The 23,578-nt window shown below is 37.4% G+C and overlaps 1 pseudogene; it reads left to right on the plus strand.

Moving 5' to 3' along the window:
* The first annotated feature begins 4,395 nt into the window (after positions 1 to 4,395).
* LOC130682920 (serine/threonine-protein kinase TAO1-A-like) lies at positions 4,396 to 19,372 on the plus strand (annotated as a pseudogene).
* Positions 19,373 to 23,578: the final 4,206 nt, after the last annotated feature.

A 23,578-nucleotide genomic window follows, 5' to 3' on the forward strand; every position in this document is an offset into this window, starting at 1 on the left:
AAAACTACAATGAGGTATCACCTCACACCAGTAAGGATGGCTGCCATCCAAAAGACAAACAACAACAAATGTTGGCGAGGCTGTGGAGAAAGGGGAACCCTCCTACACTGCTGGTGGGAAAGTAAATTAGTTCAACCATTTTGGAAAGCAGTATGGAGGTACATCAAAATGCTCAAAACAAACATACCATTTGACCCAGGAATTGCACTCCTAGGAATTTACCCTAAGAATGCAGCAATCAAGTGTGAGAAAGACCAATGCACCCCTATGTTTATCGCAGCACTATTTACAATAGCCAAGAATTGGAAGCAACCTAAATGTCCATCGATAGATGAATGGATAAAGAAGATGTGGTACATATACACAAGGGAATACTACTCAGCCATAAGAAAAGAGCAAATCCTACCATTTGCAACAACATGGATGGAGCTGGAGGGTATTATGCTCAGTGAAACAAGCCAAGCGGAGAAAGAGAAATATCAAATGATCTCACTCATCTGTGGAATATAAGAACAAAGGAAAAACTGAAGGAACAAAACAGCAGCAGAATCACAAAACTCAAGAATGGACTAACAGGTACCAAAGGGAAAGGGACTGGGGAGGATGGGTGGGTAGGGAGGGATAAGGGGGGGGAGAAGGGGGGTATTAAGATTAGCATCCATAGGGGGGTGGGAGAAAGAGGAGGGCTGTACAACACAGAGAAGACAAGTAGTGATTCTGCAACATTTTGCTACGCTGATGGACAGTTACTGTAAAGGGGTATATAGGGGGGACCTGGTATAGGGGTGAGCCTAGTAAACAAAGTATTCGTCATGTAAGTATAGATTAATGTTAGTAAAAAAAAGCAGTTCCTGTGTGGTGACCTCCAATGAGCTCTACACAATGATATAAAGGGCATATAAAAGTGTAGGCAAAGGGTCTGTTTGTGTTTATACAGAGGATCAAAGCCTAATTTGGCTACCCGAAAATGAACTAAAATATGATATGAAAAAGAACTTTCAACATCAGCACTCTCGGGAGGACTCATACCAGAAGATGATCATCAAAAAAAACCCAACAAAATCCACACACTGCTACAGGTGTAGATGCACTCATCCCACCAACTCCTGGACTTGCCATGGGAATGAAGAAGGAGATATCTAAGTTGGCCTGTGCATACAGTAAAACAACAAATTTGACTGGATCTGTACGGTTGGAACTCAACCAAGATTTAGGAGAAGTGCAAATTGTAGCACTCCAAAATCTTACAACTATAGACTATTTACTGTTAAAAGAACATATGGGGTGTGAACAGTTCCCAGGAATGGGTTGTTTTAATTTATCTGAATTCTCTCAGACTGTTCAAGTTCAGTTGGATATTATCCACCATATCATAGATAAGTTTTCACAAATGCCTAAGGTGCCTAACTGTTTTTCTTGGTTTCACTGGAGATGGCTGGTAATTACAGGTATGCTTTGGTTACGTAACTGTACTCCTATTATGTTAATGTGTGTGAGCAATTTAATTAGTAGTTTAAAAACTATACATGCTGAAGTTACTCTACAAGAAGATATGTCAAAGAAATAATCAATCTCCCCAGGTTTTCTTCCGCCTGCTACTTCTATAGCTTTTCTTCTTCTTTCCTAATTACAACCCTTAAATAGAATTCGTGCCATATATCGAATTTACCGAGTATCATAATTCTTCCAAGGGGTAAAGACACCTCAAGACAAATACTGGGCATAGAAGCCACAGGGCATAAATATGCAAAGAAGTAAAAAGCTAACCTTTTCAAACAATAAGGCTTCTCTCTCACTGATCAACTTTACATTTCCCTGTATGGCCCCAGAAGATGACTGGTTAGCCAGAGACGGGTAAGATTCCTCAAGGGAGGAACAACCTAAGACAGGCACAGTCGCAGGGGGGCCATCAGGTGGGAAAATGGGGATCAACAGAGGTGATGCTTAGAACCTCCCCCCCCGTTCTGAGAGAAATCTTCTGCATACGTGGATGTTTTATTGCCCATGTCTAGCTTGGATTAACACATAGTCTACAGGCACACACCTGATCATCTACATTTGCTCTCTTACAACACTAAACTATGTTTTCTACCTTTATCTTGTATCTACCTACCACTTCAGCATTTTATTAAAAACAATAATAATAAAGAGAGAAATGTGGTATCCACATATAAATCAAGTATACAAATCAAATTAATATTCATATTTGAACTGACTGTTTATAGTTCATAATGCATGAGCAAAACCGAAAGCTTCTGTGATGACTGCCCCTGTTATATTCACCATGTAACTTATTCACTATGTAAGAATTTGTTCTCAATGTAAGAACTTGTTCGTTAAGCTTCAAAAGATTGGAGACTGACTAAAATTAGGCTTGGGGTGGATTAATGATTGTGCATTGAGCATTGACCCCCCTATAGAGAATTTTATTGTTGTCAACAACCATTTGATCAATAAATATGAGAGATGCCCTCACAAAAAAAAAATATATACATATATATATATATATATATATATATATATATATATATATATATATATAAGTTACCGGGATGTAATTTATAGCATAAGGAATATAGTCAAAATATTGTAACAACTTGGTATGGTGATAGGTGGTACCTAGAATTATCATGTATATAAATGTTGAATCACTGTGTTGTACACCTGAAACTAATGTAATACTGTGTGTCAACTACCCTTCAATTAAGAAAAAAAAAGTAAATCATATCTTCTTACTTTGGGCTCAGATTACAATAATTTGTTCTTATTCTGATTTTAACACAGAAGAAGGATAAGAGGCATTTCTTCTCATCCCATTTTCTTTAATAGGAAAGCATGCTAATTATGTCTTTATGGCTACAGGATTTCATGTGTGTTTGCCCTTTATGTGCTGCTTTCTTGAACTTATTTTTATCGCATATCTAGTCTAACTGTGAGGAAAGCCATGTTGTCCTAAGGCAATATCTGAAAGGGGATTATTATTCAGGATAGTGGTCAGGACAGGAAAATGATATGTGTCAACTATGGCATATTTATTATATTTCAGAGAATATAAATCAGCCATCTTTTATAGGTATAAGATGATTTTTCAGAGACTATTGACCTTATAGTTCTTCACCTGTTATTCAAGAAAGAAACCAATTCCTTATTTCTTTTGTGGATAAGATACTCAAACACATAAATATAAAAAGCACATAAACTTGTAGTTCTCAACTGAAGGATGTCAATGAGAAGACAGAGATAATACAGGTGTATACACAAAAAATCATTTGGCTATGTTTTTCAAAATCTTTTGCCAAGGAAATTCCCCACCCACCAAGACTTCCCCAGTTTGCACCCTCTTTTACAGACTGATGGACTGAAATTTTTAGTCAATGTAATTAATTAATTATTAGCACACAGATAAATTAATCTTGATAAAATAACCATAATCCCTTTGGTATAGTGCTTTTTTATGTGTAGGAATTTGACCTATAATTAGAGATATAAGTCTTATTAAGGACATTGGTGTCACAAAGCCTTGCTATATATACCCTGCCGAGTGAGGTTCATTGATAAAATTTTTCCAACTTTAAAGAGTATAATAACCTGCTATGTATTCCCATTACTGTAATCTAAAAGCTAAACTCAATACTAGAACATGGGATTTGAAAAGATGGTAAATAGGATTCCCAACTGTAAATAAATATCCAACAAAATGCGGTTCTATAGTTGTTTCCTAGTGAAATCAGGTTTTAGTTTTATAAATGAATATGTTGTTTTAGATAATCCTTTAAGCATATAATTCATAGTCTAACTAATAAATTCGTTTTCTTTTAGAAGGTAGTTTTGTGTCTGCGTATGTCTGTGTGTGTGTGTGTTCATTTAGAATGATTATTATTAGTATAGAGGAAGGGACATACTATAGTCTTAGCGGGTGGGAAATTTCCTTGGCCAAAGATTTTGAAAAACATAGCCAAGTGATTCTTTTTGTATATTCCTGTATTAGCCCTGTCTTCTCATTGACATCCTTAAGTTGAGAACTACAAGCTTATGTGCTTTTTATTTTTATGTGTTTGAATATCTTATCAATGAAAGTAATGAATAATTGGTTTCATTCTTGAACAACAGATGAAGAACCATAGGTTAACAGTCTCTAAAAAATCATCTTAGACCTAGGAAAGATGGCTGATTTATATTCTCTGCAAGGTTGATGCATTTTAGGTTGAAATATACTAGTATTAATTAGCATCCTTGGGTTTGCATCATTGAATGTATTGTCAATATTCTCATCTTGTCCAGTATAAATAAACTTTTTTTAGGTAGTTTGTGAGATGATATTTAAAATGCTGTAGAAAAACATTGGTCTTGCCTTGTTCAGTGGTTATAGTGCTGAATATTAAATCTATTCTAAAAGGTCTCTATTTTCCTGTGGTTTTGTTGATTTTCCATTTAATTTCCAGTCTTTTATACTGAACCCATCCTTAACTTTGCCAAAAACTTAGTATTTCTATTGTTGAAAACCAAGAAGTGAGACATAACTATATTTTAACCTTAATTTTAATTCATGTGTGATTTTTACTTGAAAGCACTGTCTTCTTCCCCTTTTTGGGAGAACTTTAAAGAAAGATGTTTTACTTCATTCACCAATCATTGCGTGCTTTCAAAGCTATGGGCCATCCTAAATATAGCTGTGCAAAGCTAAAGAGTATGCATGTTTTCTAGTGTATGTTTTCTCTTTTCTTGTCCTACTTCATGGATAACTCCAGAAACAGGAAAATACTACCTACCTCCTTTAAGGTCATTGCCCTGCCTGCCCATGAGAGAGGGCACAAATTAAGTACTTTTACTGAAGATTACCAGCTACCAAATAGTATATTCATGTAGTTAATTTTTATGTGTTTTGAACTCAGTTGTTTTTTATCTTGCCAGGAGCTGAATGAAAACAAGAGCACCCCAAGAAAAGAAAAACAGGAATGGCTTTCAAAGCAGAAAGAGAACATACAGCATTTCTAAGAAGAGGAAAAGACCAATCTTCTTCAACGTCAGAGACGGTACCTAGAGCTGCAATGCCGTCGCTTCAAAAGAAAGTCGTTACTTGGGTGCCATAACTTGGAGCAGGACGTTGTCAGGGAGGTATGTGTAAATGGTGTGAAATCAGAATCTTCCTGAAAATATGTCAGTCACATCCCACCCCCAGGGCCTTAGAGTGCCTCTGCTTGCCTTTGCCTAAGTCCTTCTTCCCTGGAAACCCAACCCACACGGTTCACCTTCTCCCTCACTTCATATCTCCTCAGTTCTGATCTCCAAATCCTCCTCCCTTCTTTAAATATTCTTGCACTCCTCTCTCTCTCTCTCTCTCTCTCTCTCACACACACACACACACACACACCACACACACACACACACACGTATGTGCACACACTTTTTATGGGGATCTCTCTCTGCCCAAGTAGAATGGAAATTAGATGAAGTCCCAGGTTCTGTTCATGGCTTTTATATCCAGTGGCTAGATATATCCAGGCCTTGTAGCTAGTGGCTGGCCCATAATAGGTATTCAATAAATATGTATTAAGTAAATATTTAATAAATATTAAATCCATGAATGAAAGAACTGTTAATTTTTAAATATGAGAAAATTAATTGGATAACTGATGCCTTTTCATCCGAAATGGGTGCCATGAAGGTATATACTACCATTTAACATAATTTATAATCATAAAATTATTCATTGGGAATATGTAGAAACTTATGCCAATGAAAACAACGGTTCTCATTATCAGGTATACCTATGAGCATAGATCAATTTATTTCCAAGAGTGGCTTAAAATAAACTTCAAGTATAACATAATTATTCAAATTTACTAATAATTACAGAAATTCAAATTAAAACAATTGCATCAATTAGATAAGATCCGTCTAAAAAATTGGTAAGTCCTAGTAGTGGCATGGGAAAGTGGTCAGTGTTGGTAAGAATATAAATTGATACTGCCATTTTGGAGCATAATTCATCAGCTTTAACAATTTAATTTGCATGTATCTTCTACCCATCAAATCCGCTTCTAGAATTCTTTCCTAAAGAAATAGTAACATAATTATATGGTGTATCATGTGTAGATGTTTACTGAAAATTTTTCATAAAACAAAAAATAGAAAAACTATGGCATCAGAAAGCACAAGCTTCCTATAAAAATTTTTTTTTAAATCTGTATTTGTCCTTTATATTTTTAGGTAAAGAAAGCTTATTATATGCCTATAATATATATTGTTATTCAATTTTAAAACTGTATGTTTTTGTGTAATAGTTGTGTCACGATAAGTGTGGGGAAGGTTGGGAAACATATGCACCAAATGTTGGCCCCTGGAGAAGGGGCAGCAGAGGCAAAGGGGGCACGTCTGACTTCCTTCTACATAGAAAAAGAGAGAGAGTATGTGTGAGTGTATGTGTGTGTGTGTGTGTTGTACTTTGATCTTTTAAACTGAAAAAAATTGTAGTAACATTTATTGATCATGAGGTAGGTATTCTGACAGCTTTCCACTTATGAACTCATTTCACCCTCACGTTAATTTTATGAAACGGCTATGTCATGGTCTCCATTTGAGAAGTAATGAAATGGAAGCACAGAGAGTTTAAGTAATTAACCCAAGGACTCACTGCTTGTCAGTAGCAGAGCCAGGATTTAGAAGGCAGGCAGCCTAGCCTTAGAGTCTTGTGTTCTTAACCACTGCACTATACTGGGTATACTGCATGTAGTAGAATTGAATGTATACTGTGAAGAAATTCAAAGGATGACTTAGAAGTCCTGTTCAAATACAAAATTAGGAAACATAAATGACAGAAAGAGAGTAGAAAGGACATTAAGTCTCTTGGGACAGATTTGATATGTCTTAAGCTTATTGCTAAAAGTAGTATAAATAGTAAATGAACAGATAAGGCAACTGTGCTACTAATTGCCCATTTACTACAGTTCCAGTAATAAAAGTCTAATATTCACCGTGCAGCCATTATTAAATCAGAGGATTACATCTATATCCTGGTTATTCTGTTTCTTAGGATTTTTTTTCTCCTGGCATTGTACATCAGCAAATTACGCCTTTGTCTTTTTTTATGGATTAGGAATTAAATAAAATGAAGGCTCAAAAGGACTTAGAGCATGCAGTGCTACTGCGACAGCATGAATCCACGCAAGAACTGGAGTTCCACCACCTCATCACAGTGCAGAAGATGCGCTGTGAGTTGATGAGACTGCAGCATCAAGCCGAGTTCACTGACCAGCTGGAGCATAATAAACGGAGAGAGCGAGAACTAAGGCAGAAGCATGTCATGCAGGTTCGACAGCAGCCTAAGAGTCTGAAGGTACCTTTAGCCTAAGCTTCTTGACAAAGGAGAACAGATAAAAGGCATCATGTAAACAGTAAAAGTCTAAGCCAGATGTCTGTCATAAAGAAATTGAATAAGCTTTTTTTCATTTCATTTTAAGCATGTTTGGTTAGTGTTGATGTAGAGGGTCTGTAGCTACAGACTTCTGCTTGTGTATTTCTCAGCGGAGTACCAAAAAATGGCCAGAACTTTTTAACTGTGGAAAATGTCATAAATAAGATTCAAAATTCTCATTTTAAGTGTACCCAAATGTCCAGTGTTGATACTACAATCTACATATCAACATACTAACCTGCTAGCTTCTCTCTGTTGTTCCAAGTTTTATAGTTTTGGAATCTTATTTCCTCTGAATGTGATTTGTATCCAAAAGAGGCAGTAAGTTCTTAATTAGTACAGAAACCAGTGAATGAAAAATGCCTTTTTACCCCCTCTCCCTTCATTGTCAATACTCATCTTTAGAGGAATAGTGGAATTATCACACTGTTACTCCCATTCTTTCTGTGTTTGGTAACATAGGTAAGACCAGGGCATGTGTAGTTGGAGTGTATTTTTTTAATTAGTACATCAGAGTGAAGCAAGGTATATATGCTCTCTTGTAGACAAATAAGGAAAGACAAGTGTTGGTGATATATAATATCAAAGGACTTTAAATTTTGTATTTGCTTTGATGGAGAAAATTATTTATATGATACAAAATTCAAAAGATGCCAAAGTGTATTTATTATAAAGTTAAAGGTTTCCCTCTCCTTGTTCTTTAGGCCACCTGGTCCAGACCCCTCTACCAAAAACAGCCAGAGTTAACAATTCCAAGGAATTTTCAAATTTTATAACTTGTAATGAATATGTGAAGTATAATCATATGAATCTTAATAAACAAAAAACCAAAACGATGCACTATATATGTTGTCACCCACAGTAGTACCTCAGTTAATCTGTACATGTCTGCACATTGTAAACATGTATTTACATCCAATAAGGCCCCGGTTCCACACTATCTTCTTTATCCCCTTTTTCAAACTCTTTGACAATTTAACTATAAAACTATCAGGTAACAACACTTACCTGAATAACTCCTGAAGTGAAGTGAAATTCACTTACAGAAGTAATCTGTCTCCAAACCAGAAGCTAAACCACACCTAGTGGTATCTCTGATTCCTATTCAACTCCATTCATACAAGTTCTCCTGAACAAAACACAGAAGCAAAGCTAAAATTTACCCTTTCCTTGTGAATCTAAGTAAAATTTTATACTTTGCTGTACCTTCAAAACAGCTAATGAACATCATTTACAGAGTGGCTCGTACGTTGACTACCCTCATAACCGTCATTAGTTAATGCTTATCACAATCAGAATTCATAATGATTTTCCAGATTTATTTTGTCTTTGTAGTGGTTACATAGTAGGGTTTCCCACCAAGAGATATTTAAAGCATGTCTATAAAATGAATTAAAATTTTAAAGTGAGCAGCACCCAGAAGTAAACCAAACTGAAAGCTTGTTTAGTGTCTTTGGTCAGACCATAAATCTGATATGACTTCATTTCTCTGGGGCTTGGAATAGGTTAGTTGTTTGCTGTTTAACCCTTCCTTTTTGTTCCCTGTTGTGGCAGCCTTCTCAGTTTGAAAGCTTGTAGACACTAGTCTGATTTTCACAGATACTATTAAAAAATCAAGGGGAAAAATAATGTCTCACAGTTGTAGTCAGACTTCAGATAGAAAGCGTCCTTCTCATGATACATAAGCTCAAGATTTTCCATAAAGAAATTGTTCTGTTACTTTAGTGGGAAAGAAAATCACCATGTTCCTCTTAGTTGTATATATCTATCTACCTGCACAATTTGAACAAAACAGACTCTTTTTTAAAAATTAAGGTATCATTGATAAACAATCGTAAGAAGGTTTCACATGAGCAACATTGTGGTTTCAACATTCATTCATACTATCAAGTCCCCCCAAACCCACTGCAGTCACTGTCCATCAGCGTAGTAAGACACTATAGAGTCATTACTGTCTTCTCCGTGCTGTGCTGTGTTCCCCGTGACCCCACTATATTGTGAGTGCTAATAATAGTGCCTCTTAGTCCCCTTCTCCGTACCTCCCCACCCATGCTTCCCAACCCCTTCCCTTTGGTAACCCTAGTCCCTTCTGGGAGAAAACAGACTCTGTTTTAACATCAGGTCATTTCATTTACGTAAGTAATAGTTGTAACTTTTTAAGGTAAATTTTTATTTACTAAGTAGTAGTTCAACTTCAATAGTTGCAACTATTCCAACTTTCTCCAAGACTTTAAGAGGGGTAGGAGGACTTCAATTTGCACACTTAGGTAAGCTGACAGTATTTGTAGACATTGGGGCACCATTTCTGAGGAATGACTTGGGTAAACACCTATTGTTTATCTGCCATTTCTTCATCTGCCATTAGGTGACATTTTGTCAGTATTAAGTGATTAAGAAACAACTGGAACATGTTTATCCTGCTTTCACTTGAGTGAAACATTGAGGAATATAGTTTATTCTTGGTATAAGTATTAATCTTGTAAAAATTTTTCAGGGCATTCCTTTTTGTCATTAGCTAGTGATATGGAGGGACTATAGTTTTCTTGGCAATATATTTGAATATTTAAAAGTTTTTTAAAGAATGGAGGCTGTTACACAAAGTCAGAAGAGAATTCTAAATTTCATTGTTCCATTTCTGGCTAACTGGGAGGAATTTTATTAACCAAGGGCAGTATTTAAGAGCAGTGCTAAGCATCACTAAACCAAGAGTTTGTCTTTCTAGCTAGACATTTCTTGACCCTTCACAGAATAAAGGTACATGACTATGACTTAGTACTTCAATTGGTGTAAAATGCAGAAAAGGATATATATTTGATTTTGTAGTATGGGAGCAAAGAGTGAACTAGTTCCTTGACAAGAGTGTTTGGTCATACATGCATTAGCACACTGACTCAACCATTCAATATCTGGCAGTATATATATTGAGGTAAATAATTTCAACTATAGGTTCTGCCTTTGTGTAGCAAATGAGTGTTGTTACTTGTAGGCTTGATGGGTATACCTTATAAAATATATCTCATCTTACTAAGTTTTGTTGAAACTTGAGTTCAGAGAATAATTAACCTGTAATTTAAAGCCAGAGTTATTCTGTTTCTGAACTCAAATTATTTTATCTCAAAAATGTTTATGTAGTTCATGTCTGTTATCATTACCACAAGAAGGGTTGTCCCTTCTCTTGCCTCATAACTTTTCTTTGACCTTTGAAAGATTAGTTAGCTGACTTTCAGGTTTTTGCTCATGGTGCTAAAGAGTAAACCCTAAGGAGAAGCAGACCCAAAACTTAGCCATCTTAACTGAGCAGAATGACCACAACATTAATGAAATGCTCTCCACTCAAGCTGTTAGTTTATTTTACTTAGGCAAAACAATTTAGTGCCCCTTTCCTTCCACCACCTGAATAAAATCCCAACAATTGAAATATTAAGTTGGAAATGAAAACTCTGCTGCACCTTGGAAAATAGTCATGGTGGTCCATATTCTTCTTGTTCTCAGCATTGCTTGGAAATATGCACGATGCATATGTAATTCTCTTTGATACATTTGGACATGAGGTTCCACATAGGCTCTCTGCTGGTGCCTTGCAGAGGTTTAGTACATATACCTACAGTGTATCAAGATTGGAGAAGCAACTTTGTTAAGCAGTGTTCAAAAAGTAGTACTTTATCGGGAATCCAGATGGTCACATTTGAGTGCAGGTACAAAATATTTGCTATGTAAGTTTACAGACTTTTTCTTAATGGGCCAGATTGTAAATATTTTAGGAGGAAAAATCGAGGATATTATGTGGGTATTTACGTAGCCATTTAAAATGTGACCATTTCAGAATGTAAAAAACCATTCCTAATTAGTGGACTATTGAAAAACAAAAACAGAAAATCAGGTAGCTGTTCAGATTTGACCCATAAGCTGTGGCATGCTTGTCCCTGTTCTGTAGTTATTTCCATTGGGGAGAAGAGATTCACAGTCTTATATCAATCAGATTCTATGTTTTCCTTTAAAAAATAATGATTATTTAGGCATCATCCAAATAGCTTATGATAGCTTTATTCTTATAATGCCGTCATTGGTTGCTGTATTTTCCTTTTCCAGAGATGTTTACTCCAAGATGTAAAAGTGAACAGTTGTGCCCTATAGAAGAGTAGTCTGCCTTAACTTACACCTCCTCCTTTCCATAGGTCATGAAAAGATAGCTCACCGGAGGATATATCTGTTTCTTTTCTCTCTTTCAGCCGCATTGGGATGAAGCACAGGAGGCAGAGTGCCAGGCTTTGAAAATGCAGCTGCAGCAGGAACTGGAGCTGTTGACTGAACTTCAGAGCAAGATCAAAATGCAGGCTGAGGCACAACATGCTCAAGAGCTTTGGGAGCTTGAACAGAGGGTCTCCCTCCACAAGGAACTCTTAAAACAACAGGTATACATAATAGAAAAAAGTAATTGTGCCAGTATTTGCTTTCATGAAAATCATTTCATAAATATATTTTCGTGATGACAGAGATGGCATTAGATTGTTTTCACAATACCATATTTCCTTAATTCTAGTTTTGGTAGTGTTTTCTTTTTCTTTAAAATTACTGATTCAGTAATGAACCTTAAAATTAATGAATGTGCTATATTAAAGGAATATACTTAAGTAGTAATTGCTAGAGGAATGATGTGGAGTTATGTGAAGACAGTTGAATTGTAAAAGGATAGCTCTGGCTCCGTCTTCCTCCCTTCTTTTGTGTACCTACTTGTACCTAAAGAAATTGGAGAGAAACTTGGATAGTGAAGGAAAAAACTTTAGTAATTGCTTGAGAGAGACAAGGAAAAGGGATCAGGAATATACTTTATTCATTCATCCCTGGTCTGAAACTGTACAGATTGATGCATTACTAGAAAAGAGAAGGTAAAACCAGTTTTACACAGATGAAGAGTCAGGCTGAAAATATTATTTCTAGATGTAGCTTTATTTGTTTTACTTATTCTTTGTCATATATATTAGAACTAGAATCCCTAAATTCACTTGTGTCCTTTAAGGTACTGAGGCTGTATGTGTGTGTGTGTGTGTGTGTTGGAGAACGAACAAAGGGTAGAAGCTTTTGAGAAAGAAAGAGAGGAAAGGCATTTGTTCTGAGTAGTAGTAGAGTATCACTTGTATCCAGGATTGAATGCTGTGTTCCAGAATTCCTGAGCCATAAGTTCCCAGCAGCTGGCATGGTCTTAGGTCCATTGTAAGTTAACATGTGCCTAATGGTTTTGTCTATTAAAAATTGTCATTGCTTCTGGACCATTAGTTGGCCCATCGATTTTCCTCCACTTTCTATACTTTTTGTGATAAAAATAGAATACCTCATTTCTATTAAAAAAATATGTTCTTAAAAACTCCACCTAAATAAGGTGTTGCTATTTCTCTGGCACAGCTGTCTTTATTACTGGCTCCTTTAAGAGTTACTTGCCTCTAAAAATTATCTCAATTGTGTTTCTCATTCAAGATGGGAAGACAGAAACACATATAAATTTTTAGAAAAATGTAGTTGTCCCATGTACAGAATTCATAAGTCTGCCTGATTTCAACTTGCATATTTAAAATTTAATCTGAAGTTCCATCTCTTACGCTTCAAAATCATCACTAAAAGAGAACCTATAGTATTTCAGTAACAGTGTTATGAGAGAAATATTGGTACTGTTTTATTTGTATTTTTAGCTCCACCTAGTGGCTCCGAGTTAAAGAGTGCTAATTAGTATCTTAGGTGTAGTCTTATTTCAATATATGAACTAAGGCCTTTATGTTCTACAAAACCAGGTAAAATGTTAGCATAGGGCTGATAGCATTGCCAGAAGTGCAGTGGCACTCTCATCCATTGTTAATGCCTTCTGGAAAGCAATTTGGAAGTATATATTGATCTCTGAAAATGTTAAGCAAAGAATTTAGAGAATTTAGAGAAAAGAAATCCTGAATACAGGAAAAGCAATATGCATAAATATGTTAATTATGGCTTAGTTTATAATGGTTTAAAATAATTAAGTGCTTATGACCAAGCCACTTAATTAAATCTTACTCAACCATTTAAATAATGGCTATAAAGATAGTATTAATGTGGAAAAATGCTTATGAGGTGTTGAATAAAATAAAGACAAATCACACTTAAAGTGAGTTGAACTAATACTTATAATGGCTATATTAATATGGTAGATTGGTTGTGGTGGTTTGTATTTGATAATAGACATGCATAAGATTATTTAGTATTAAAAATAATAAAAGAAACAGTGGAATAAATCTACAGTGCTTTGAGTTGCTGCTTGATTTTTAGGGCTCATGTTTATATTTCAAGTGAAGTGCATGACTATAAAGCAGTTTGGGGTCAGTCAGTTGGCAACTACCAAGGCAGTGATATACCCATGGTATGATTTGACAACATTGTAGCATCCGTGTTTTCTGTACTTTGTGCTTACCAGTTGTACAGATAAGAAACAGTCATCTGAAAATAGAGGTGGAACCAGAGAGAATGTTAGTTGTTTCTAGATGTATAATAATTCTGTTTGAAGATTGCTTTCAGCCTCCAAATGAACCAAAAATTGTCCTCCAGGTCAAGACACCAACAGAGGACGCCTCCGTTGAGGCTCACATGAGGTCTTACTGCAGCTTTCCTTGTGCTTCATTTACATTAAAGTTTCAGCAAAATGACAACATAACTATAAATGTTAAATTCTATGTGCATTTCATACATGCATAAAAAGTGGCAGTATTTGCAAAGTATAAATGGGCTTTTCTTTGTCTTAACATTTCCTTTAATTTTCCCTGAATATTTCACTTAATATCAACAAGATGGTTGGTAGTTTTTAAATAAGAATTGACAATTGGAATATCTTACAGGACCTTCTGAACTGAAAATATTTACACATTTGATTTCAGAGAAGATAGGTTAGGAGAGAAGTCTCAGAAGTCTTATATCCAGTGAAACCACCTTTCTTATTTACAGTAATAAATAAGACATTTTCAAAGAAATGGGGGTTAATATAACCTATCACAAATCTTAGTTTTAATTTTTATTGAAAAATATTTACAGTTTCTTAAATGACAAAACTAATTCAGCACACAAAATTGAAGCTGTGCTTACTGGATAAAAGTTAATTAATGTGTTTAATATTTTTATCATGAGTTTCCTTCAAATAATATACAGGGCATTCAAATTAGTTAAATACTCAGTACAAGCCTATCCTTTATTAGGTCCTTTGAATTAAATGTTCTTAATAAATGGATTTTTGAAATTTTAAAATAGGAAAGATTTAAAAGGAAAATTTGAAGTTATTTGAATCCTTACAGATATATAAATTTAATTCTATATGAATTGGGTATTTTATATGTAGATATTAAAAGAGTGGAAAAGTTATTTTACAAATACATATTTTTTTTAACTTGGCAATTATAGAGAAACAGATAGAAATTAAAATGTCTTTAATCTCACCACTCAGAAATCACCAGTTAACAATTTGATATCTTTCCCTTAGAAGAAGCACTGTGTCTAATCTAGGTTCTCTTTCAACCTTCATTAGGAAGTGTCCTCCCTAAACCTTTGTAACTCTTTAGTACTTAGAGTTTAATAATTTTCAAATTCACCCTATCAAAGTACATTCTGGCCTATTTGTAATTCCCCACACACATTTTATCATTTTGCATGCCTTTGCCCATGTTCCCTCTGCTGAAAATATCTTCCCCTTCCCTTGTCTTCTGGTAAACTTGTGCTTTTCCTTCCGAATCCAGTTTCTGTCACCTTCTCTGAGAAGACTTCTTTACCCTACTCCTCTCCCCCTATAGAGTGAAGTACTCCATCCCTTTGTATTTCTGCTTTACCTTATTAATCTGTTATTACATCTTATCATATTATGTAGCAGTTTTTTATTTGCATGTGTTTCCATGCTAAATTGTGTGTTTTTAAAAGGGCACTTACAAAAATGATACATAAGAGGGGACTTGATAATATGGGTGAATGTTGTAACCACAATGTTGCTCATGTGAAACCTTCATAAGATTGTATATCAATGATAACTTAGTTTAAAAAAAAAAGATACATAAAAGTTAAGCACATTTGTTGAGCTAGATTTCTGTATAGAGAACAATGACTATTGGCTTAAGTCCTCAAGTATCTTGAAACCTAATTTAATACTTCTTTACAAATACTCTTTATTTCCTATTTTTTAAAAACTTTGTATCATGGAAATTTTCAAACATACACAAAAAGTATTAGTGAAATTATTAAGAACTAGTACAATGAAGTCCCCAAATACTCATTACTCAATTTCAACAGTTATCAGTATCTTGCTTATATTTCATCTGTTTCCCGACTCCACATGCAGCTTTTTAGGGGAGCAAAATAGGGGGCAGAGTATCTGAAATATTTTAAAGCAAATCCCAGCAGAGAATCATTTCACTCCAAACACAGATAAGGAAATAAGGACTCTTTTACTTCAACATAGTCATAATTCCATTGTGTTAATTAACAAAATTATAAATGTTTAAGATTACCTAATACTCAGTCCATACTTAGATTTCCCTTTGTATCTAAAAAAAGGTCTTCTTGGTTTATTTAGATTGGGTAGACATGGTGTAGACATTGCATTTGATTGTCTTTTAAGCCTTTTAGTCTCCCGTGCCCTTTTTTTTTATTATTGTGGACTGGGTCATTTACTTTGTAGGAATTCTCGCATTTGAATTTGGCTGATTGCATCCTCATGGTGTTATTTAATGCATTCCTCTTTACTTTAGATTTCCTGTAAACTGGTAATTAGATCTAGGGGCATGATTATATTTACTTTAAATTTTTTTCCTTTTAAAAATTTTTGCGAGGAATTTTCATAAGGGTTACTGTGTTACACTTCGTTTTGCATCACATCAAAAGATGTATAATGTCTAGTCCCACCTTGAAGTCATATGTGATGAGTGGGCTCAGATATTCTCTTTCAATAGCAATTTCTCCATCAACTTCTTCCCATTGTCATTGACTTTAATTGTGTATTTTTTCACACTAAAAACTATTTATAGTCAGCTATATATATTTGTAAACCTTTGAGTTGAGCAAAACCGATTATGATGGCTACCCAACCACTGATTTCTAAGTACATAGAGTCTCCTAACTTTCTAATGGAAACTATATAGTCTTTGTTTGTTTTTCACTTAATGCTCTGATCTTTCTGGAATATGGTATCAGATGAGGTTCCATTTTTATTTTCTTCCAGATGGTTAGCCACTTGTGCCTATGTTGTTTTTCCCATTAAATTAATTAGTGCTTTTGTCCTGCATTAAAAACTTACAAACTTCATTCTGTTCCTATTTTACTAATTACTGGTTCCTATACCAATACCATATTTATTATATTAGAGTGACCTTATGGTGTATCTAATAAGGCTAGATTCTCCTTACACATTTTCTTTTTCAGTCTTTTTGCCTAATGGATTTGGTAGCCATTGATGATAATTGCCTTGATTTATTATTTCAATAGAGATGATTACCTTTGCTTTTAAGAACTTGATTTTACACATTTTAGCAATACAAGTTATATATGATTCCTACAGTACATCACTTTGATTTTTAAATGTACATCCTTTAAAATAGCCAGAGTGGACATTTTTATGATTCACGCTAAACCAGAATAATTATTGTTTCTGTAGCTTATAGACTTTTAAAAATAAATGAGCTTTCTTTTTGCTTCCCCCACCAGCCCACAACAGATGGAAGAAGAGATATTGACATTACAGAATGAGTGCACTGAAAGAATACGAAGCCTGCTGGAGCATCAAGCAAAAGAGATGAAAGCTTTCAAATCTGAAAGCGAGGGACTAGGTTTTAGAAACATCCTTTCTAACCTTGCCCCTGAGGCATTCAGCCACAGCTCCCCCGGAGCTCCTCAGAGGGGGCATCCCATAGGTGGCCTACCACAAGCCTGGGACCATCAAATGCAAGGTGGGTCTCCAGCCATGCAGGTCACCCTTCTGAGCCAATGCATGGGGTACCCTGAGGTAGCAGTATGGGAGTTTGCAATAGCCTTCGGGTTCTGAGGCGGACAGCTGCCGGAGGATGGACGGAACAGGGCATGAACAGAAGCACCAGTGTCACTTGACAAATATCCAATGGGTGCCACATGTCTTACACGTAACTTAATAATTGAGAATGGTGAGGAAGAGCCAAGATGGTGGCATGAGTTGGACAGGGGAAATCTCCTCCCAAAAAATGTATTTTCAAAAATACAACAAATACAACCATTCCTAAAACAGAGACCAGAAGATACAGTACAACAGCCAGGCTACATCTACATCTGTGAGAACCCAGCGCCTCACGAAGGGGATAGGATACAAGCCGTGGCCCGGCAGGACCCAAGCGCCCCCCACCCCAGCTCCTGGCGGGAGGAGAGGAGTCGGAGCAGGGAGGGAGAGGGAGCCCAGGACTGCTAAATACCCAGCCCTAGCCATCCACACCAGAGCACGGACACACAGTGCGTGGTGTGCTGCATACTAGGGAAACTGAACAGTAAAACCTGCGAGCGGGTCCCCGCAGCCGGCACACCTGGGACAAAAGAAAGCGAATGCTTTTTGAAGGTCTTAAAGGGACAGGGGCCTCACAGTTGGATGGAGGCATCCTGGCACACTCAGCCCAGCAGCTGGGAATCCCAGGGAACTCCAGGCACCCCGGCCCCCTGGGCGACAATGCAGCTTGGAGGCCCCTCACAGTGGTAAACAGCCTCCCGCCTGTTCCCCCTCTGGTGCGGCCCCGCCAGAGCAGAGCAGCAGCCTAAAAGTGGCCACACCCATAGCAGCCACATGGAGTTTACTCCACAGTAGCGGGGCAAGAATCAGACCCCGTCTGCACGCAGCTGCCCAGTAAAAGTCGCTAGGGGTCACCGTTCTCCCAGGAAAGGAAGGCCAGGAGTAAGTGGAAAGGGACTTTAATCTCCCAGCTGACACACATGCCAACTGCCTATGACTACCTCTATCACCATGAAAAGGCAGAAGAATTTGCTACACACCAGACTAACCCAGACATCCTCCCCTGAGAGGGAATCTGAGGAGACAGATTTAACCAATCTTCCTGAAAAATAATTTCAAAATAAAGGTCATAACCATGCTGATGGACTTGCAGAGAAATATGCAAGAGCTAAGGAGGGAGAATACAGAAATAAAACAATCTCTGGAAGGACTTAAAAGCAGAATGGATGAGATGCAAGAGGCCATTAATGGAATAGAAATCAGTGAACAGGAACGCAGAGAAGCTGATGCAGAGAGAGATAAAAGGATCTCCAGGAATAAAAGAATATTGAGAGAACTGTGTGACCAATCAAAATGGAACAATATCCACATTATAGGGGTAACAGAAGAAGAGAGAGAAAAAGGGATAGAAAGTGTCTTTGAAGAAATAATTGCTGAAAACTTCCCCAAACTGGGAGAGGAAATAGCCTCTCAGACCATGGAAGCACACAGAACTCCCAACACAAGGGACCCAAGGAACACAACACCAAGACACATAATAATTAAAATGGCAAAGATCAAAGACAAGGATAGAGTATTAAAGGCAGCCAGAGAAAAAAGGTCACCTACAAAGGCAAACCCATCAGGTTATCATCTGACTTCTCAACAGAAACCTTACAGGCCAGAAGAGAATGGCATGATATATTGAATGCAATGAAACAGAAGGGCCTTGAATGAAGGATACTTTATCCAGCACGATTATCATTTAAATATGAAGGAGGGATTAAACAATTCCAAGATAAGCAAAAGTTGAGGGAATTTGCCTCCCAAAAACCACCTCTCCAGGGTATTTTAGAGGGACTGCTCTAGGTGGAAGCACTCCTAAGGCTAAACAGATGTCACCAGAGAAAATAAAATCACAGCAAAGAAAGCGGACCAATCAAATACTAACTAAAGGCAAAAAGTAAAATCAACTACCCACAAAAGCAGTCAAAGGAAACACAAAAGAGCACACACACACAAAGCACCTAACATACAAAGAATGGAGAAGGAGGAATAAGAAGGGAGAGAAATAAAGAATCATCAGACCATGTTTATAATAGCTTAATAAGTGAGTGAAATTAGACAGTAAGATAGTAAAGAAGCTAACCTTGAACCTTTGGTAACCAAAACCTAAAGCCTGCAATGGCAATAAGTACATGTCTTTCAATAATTACCCTAAATGTAAATGGACTGAATGCACCAATCAAAAGACACAGAGTAATAGAATGGATAAAAAAGCAACATCCATCCATATGCTGCTTACAAGAGACTCACCTCAAACCCAAAGACATGCACAGACTTAAAGTCAAGGGATGGAAAAAGATATTTCATGCAAACAAGGAGAATAAAGCAGGTGTTGCAGTACTAGTATCAGACAAAATAGACTTCAAAACAAAGAAAGTCACAAGAGATAAAGAAGGACATTATATAATGATAAAGGGCTCAGTCCAACAAGAGAATATAACCATTATAAATATCTATGCATCCAACACAGGAGCACCAACATGTGAAACAGATACTAACAGAATTAAAGGAGGAAATAGAATGCAATGCATTCATTTTAGGAGACTTTAACACACCACTCACTCCAAAGGACAGATCCACCAGACAGAAAACAAGTAAGGACACAGAGGCACTGAACAACACACTAGAACAGATGGACCTAATAGACATCTACAGAACTCTACACCCAAAAGCAACAGGATACACATTCTTCTCAAGTGCGCATGGAACATTCTCCAGAATAGACCACATACTAGGCCACAAAAAGAGCCTCAGTAAGGAGAGGGGCAGAAGATGGCGGCATGAGTAGAGCAGCAGAAATCTCCTCCCAAACCAACATATATCTATGAAAATATAACAAAGACAACCCTTCCTAGAATAAAGACCAGAGGACACAGGACAATATCCAGACCACATCCACACCTGAGAGAACCCAGCGCCTCGCGAAGGGGGTAAGATACAAGCCCCGGCCCGGCGGGAGCCGAGCGCCCCTCCCCCCCACTCCCAGGAGAAGAATAGGCAGAGTGGGAGGGAGACTTAGCCCAGGACTGCCGAACACCCAGCCCCAGCCATCCGGGCCCAGACACAGTACGTGCCCAGGGGGCCCTGGATACTAGGAAAACAGGGCAGCAAGAACAGTGAGCGGGCAACGGAGGCCGGGTGCCGGAGGGCATAAGAAAAGGCGCAGCCATTTTTTTTTTTTTTTTTTTGCTTTTTTGCTCTTTTGTTTTGGCGAGTGCTTTTTGGAAGTCTTAAAGGGATAGGGACCCCAATACTAGGGAAACAGGGCAGCAAGAACAGTGAGCGGGCACTGGTGGCCTGGCAGAGGAGGACACCAGAAAAGCGAGCGCCCATTTTTTTTTTATTTTTGGCAAGTGCTTTTTGGTAGTCTTAAAGGGATAGAGACCCCAATACTAGGGAAACAGGGCAGCAAGACCGGTGAGCAGAGGCCTGAGGCTGGCACCGGAGAATAAAGAAAAACGAGTGACCACCTTTTTTTTTAATTAAAAAAAATTTATTTTTTTAATTTAAAAATTTTTTTCTTTTTTCTTTTTTTTTTTTTTTTTTTTACTTTTTTTTTTGGTCGTTGTTTTGTTTTGGTGGGTGCTTTTTGGAAGTTTTAAAGGGGCAGGGCGGGACACTTAATCCAGAGGTAGGGAATCCAGGGATCTCTGGGCACCTTAACCACTGGGCTGCAGGGAGCAGGGAGGCCCCTTACGGAGATAAATAGCCTCCCAGCAGCTCCCCCTCCAACGCGACTCCACCACTTTGGAGCAGCTGCCGGAGCCAGGCCACGCCCACAGCAACAGCGGAGATAAACTCCATAGCAGCCGGGCAGGAAGCAGAAACCCTGTCTGCGTGCAGTTGCGCAGCACAAGCCACTAGAGGTCGCTGTTCTCCCAGGAGAGGAGGGCCACAAACCAACAAGAAAGGAAGTCCTTCCAGCCGTCACTCATCCTAGCTCTGCAAACTATTCCTATCACCATGAAAAGGCAAAGCTACAGGCAGACAAAGATCACAGAGACAACACCAGAGAAGGAGACAGACCTAACCAGTCTTCCTGAAAAAGAATTCAAAATAAGAATCATAAACATGCTGACAGAGATGCAGAGAAATACGCAAGAGAAATGGGATGAAGTCCGGAGGGAGATCACAGATGCCAGAAAGGAGATCACAGAAATGAAACAAACTCTGGAAGGGTTTATAAGCAGAATGGATAGGATGCAAGAGGCCATTGATGGAATTGAAATCAGAGAACAGGAACGCATAGAAGCTGACATAGAGAGAGACAAAAGGATCTCCAGGAATGAAACAATATTAAGAGAACTGTGTGACCAATCCAAAAGGAACAATATCCATATTATAGGGGTCCCAGAAGAAGAAGAGAGAGGAAAAGAGATGGAAAGTATCTTAGAAGAAACAATTGCTGAAAAATTCCCCAAACTGGGGGAGGAAATAATCGAACAGACCACAGAAATACACAGAACCCCCAACAGAAAGGATCCAAGAAGGGCAACATCAAGACACATAATAATTAAAATGGCAAAGATCAAGGACAAGGAAAGAGTGTTAAAGGCAGCTAGAGAGAAAAAGGTCACCTATAAAGGGAAACCCAACAGGCTAATGTCAGATTTCTCAACAGAAACCCTACAGGCCAGAAGAGAATGGCATGATATATTTAATACAATGAAACAGAAGGGCCTTGAACCAAGGATACTGTATCCAGCACGACTATCATTCAAATATGACGGTGGGATTAAACAATTCCCAGACAAACAAAAGCTGAGGGAATATGCTTTCCACAAACCACCTCTACAGAACACCTTACAGGGACTGCTCTAGATGGGAGCACTCCTAGAAAGAGCACAGCACAAAACACCCAACATATGAAGAATCGAGGAGGAGGAACAAGAAGGGAGAGAAGAAAAGAATCTCCAGACAGTGTATATAACAGCTCAATAAGCGAGCTAAGATAGGCAGTAAGATACTAAAGAGGCGAACCTTGAACCTTTGGTAACCACGAATTTAAAGCCTGCAATGGCAATAAGTACATATCTTTCAATAGTCACCCTAAATGTTAATGGGTTGAATGCACCAATCAAAAGACACAGAGTAACTGAATGGATAAAAAAGCAAGACCCATCTATATGCTGCTTACAAGAAACTCACCTCAAACCCGAAGACATGTACAGACTAAAAGTCAAGGGATGGAAAAACATATTTCAAGCAAACAACAGTGAGAAGAAAGCAGGGGTTGCAGTACTAATATCAGACAAAATAGACTTAAAACAAAGAAAGTAACAAGAGATAAAGAAGGACACTACATAATGATAAAGGGCTCAGTCCAACAAGAGGATATAACCATTCTAAATATATATGCACCCAACACAGGAGCACCAGCATATGTGAAACAAATACTAACAGAACTAAAGGGGGATATAGACTGCAATGCATTCATTCCAGGAGACTTCAACACACCACTCACCCCAAAGGATAGATCCACTGGGCAGAAAATAAGTAAGGACACGGAAGCAGTGAACAACACAGTAGAGCAGATGGACCTAATAGACATCTATAGAACTCTACATCCAAAAGCAGCGGGATATACATTCTTCTCAAGTGCACATGGAACATTCTCCAGAATAGACCACATACTAGGCCACAAAAAGAGCCTCAGAAAATTCCAAAAGATTGAAATCCTACCAACCAACTTTTCAGACCACAAAGGCATAAAACTAGAAATAAACTGTACAAAGAAAGCAAAGAGGCTCACAAACACATGGAGGCTTAACAACACGCTCCTAAATAATCAATGGATCAATGACCAAATCAAAATGGAGATCCAGCAATATATGGAAAGAAATGACAACAACAACACTAAGCCCCAACTTCTGTGGGACACAGCAAAAGCAGTCTTAAAAGGAAAGTATATAGCAATCCAAGCATATTTAAAAAAGGAAGAACAATCCCAAATGAATGGTCTAATATCACAAGTATCGAAATTGAAAAAATAAGAACAGATGAGGCCTAAGGTCAGCAGAAGGAGGGACATAATAAAGATCAGAGAAGAAATAAATAAAATTGAGAAGAATAAAACAATAGCAAAAATCAATGAAACCAAGAGCTTGTTCTTCGAGAAAATAAACAAAATAGATAAGCCTCTAGCCAGACTTATTAAGAGG

The sequence above is a fragment of the Manis pentadactyla genome, chromosome 3 (assembly GCF_030020395.1).
Source record: "Manis pentadactyla isolate mManPen7 chromosome 3, mManPen7.hap1, whole genome shotgun sequence".
NCBI lineage: Eukaryota > Metazoa > Chordata > Mammalia > Pholidota > Manidae > Manis > Manis pentadactyla.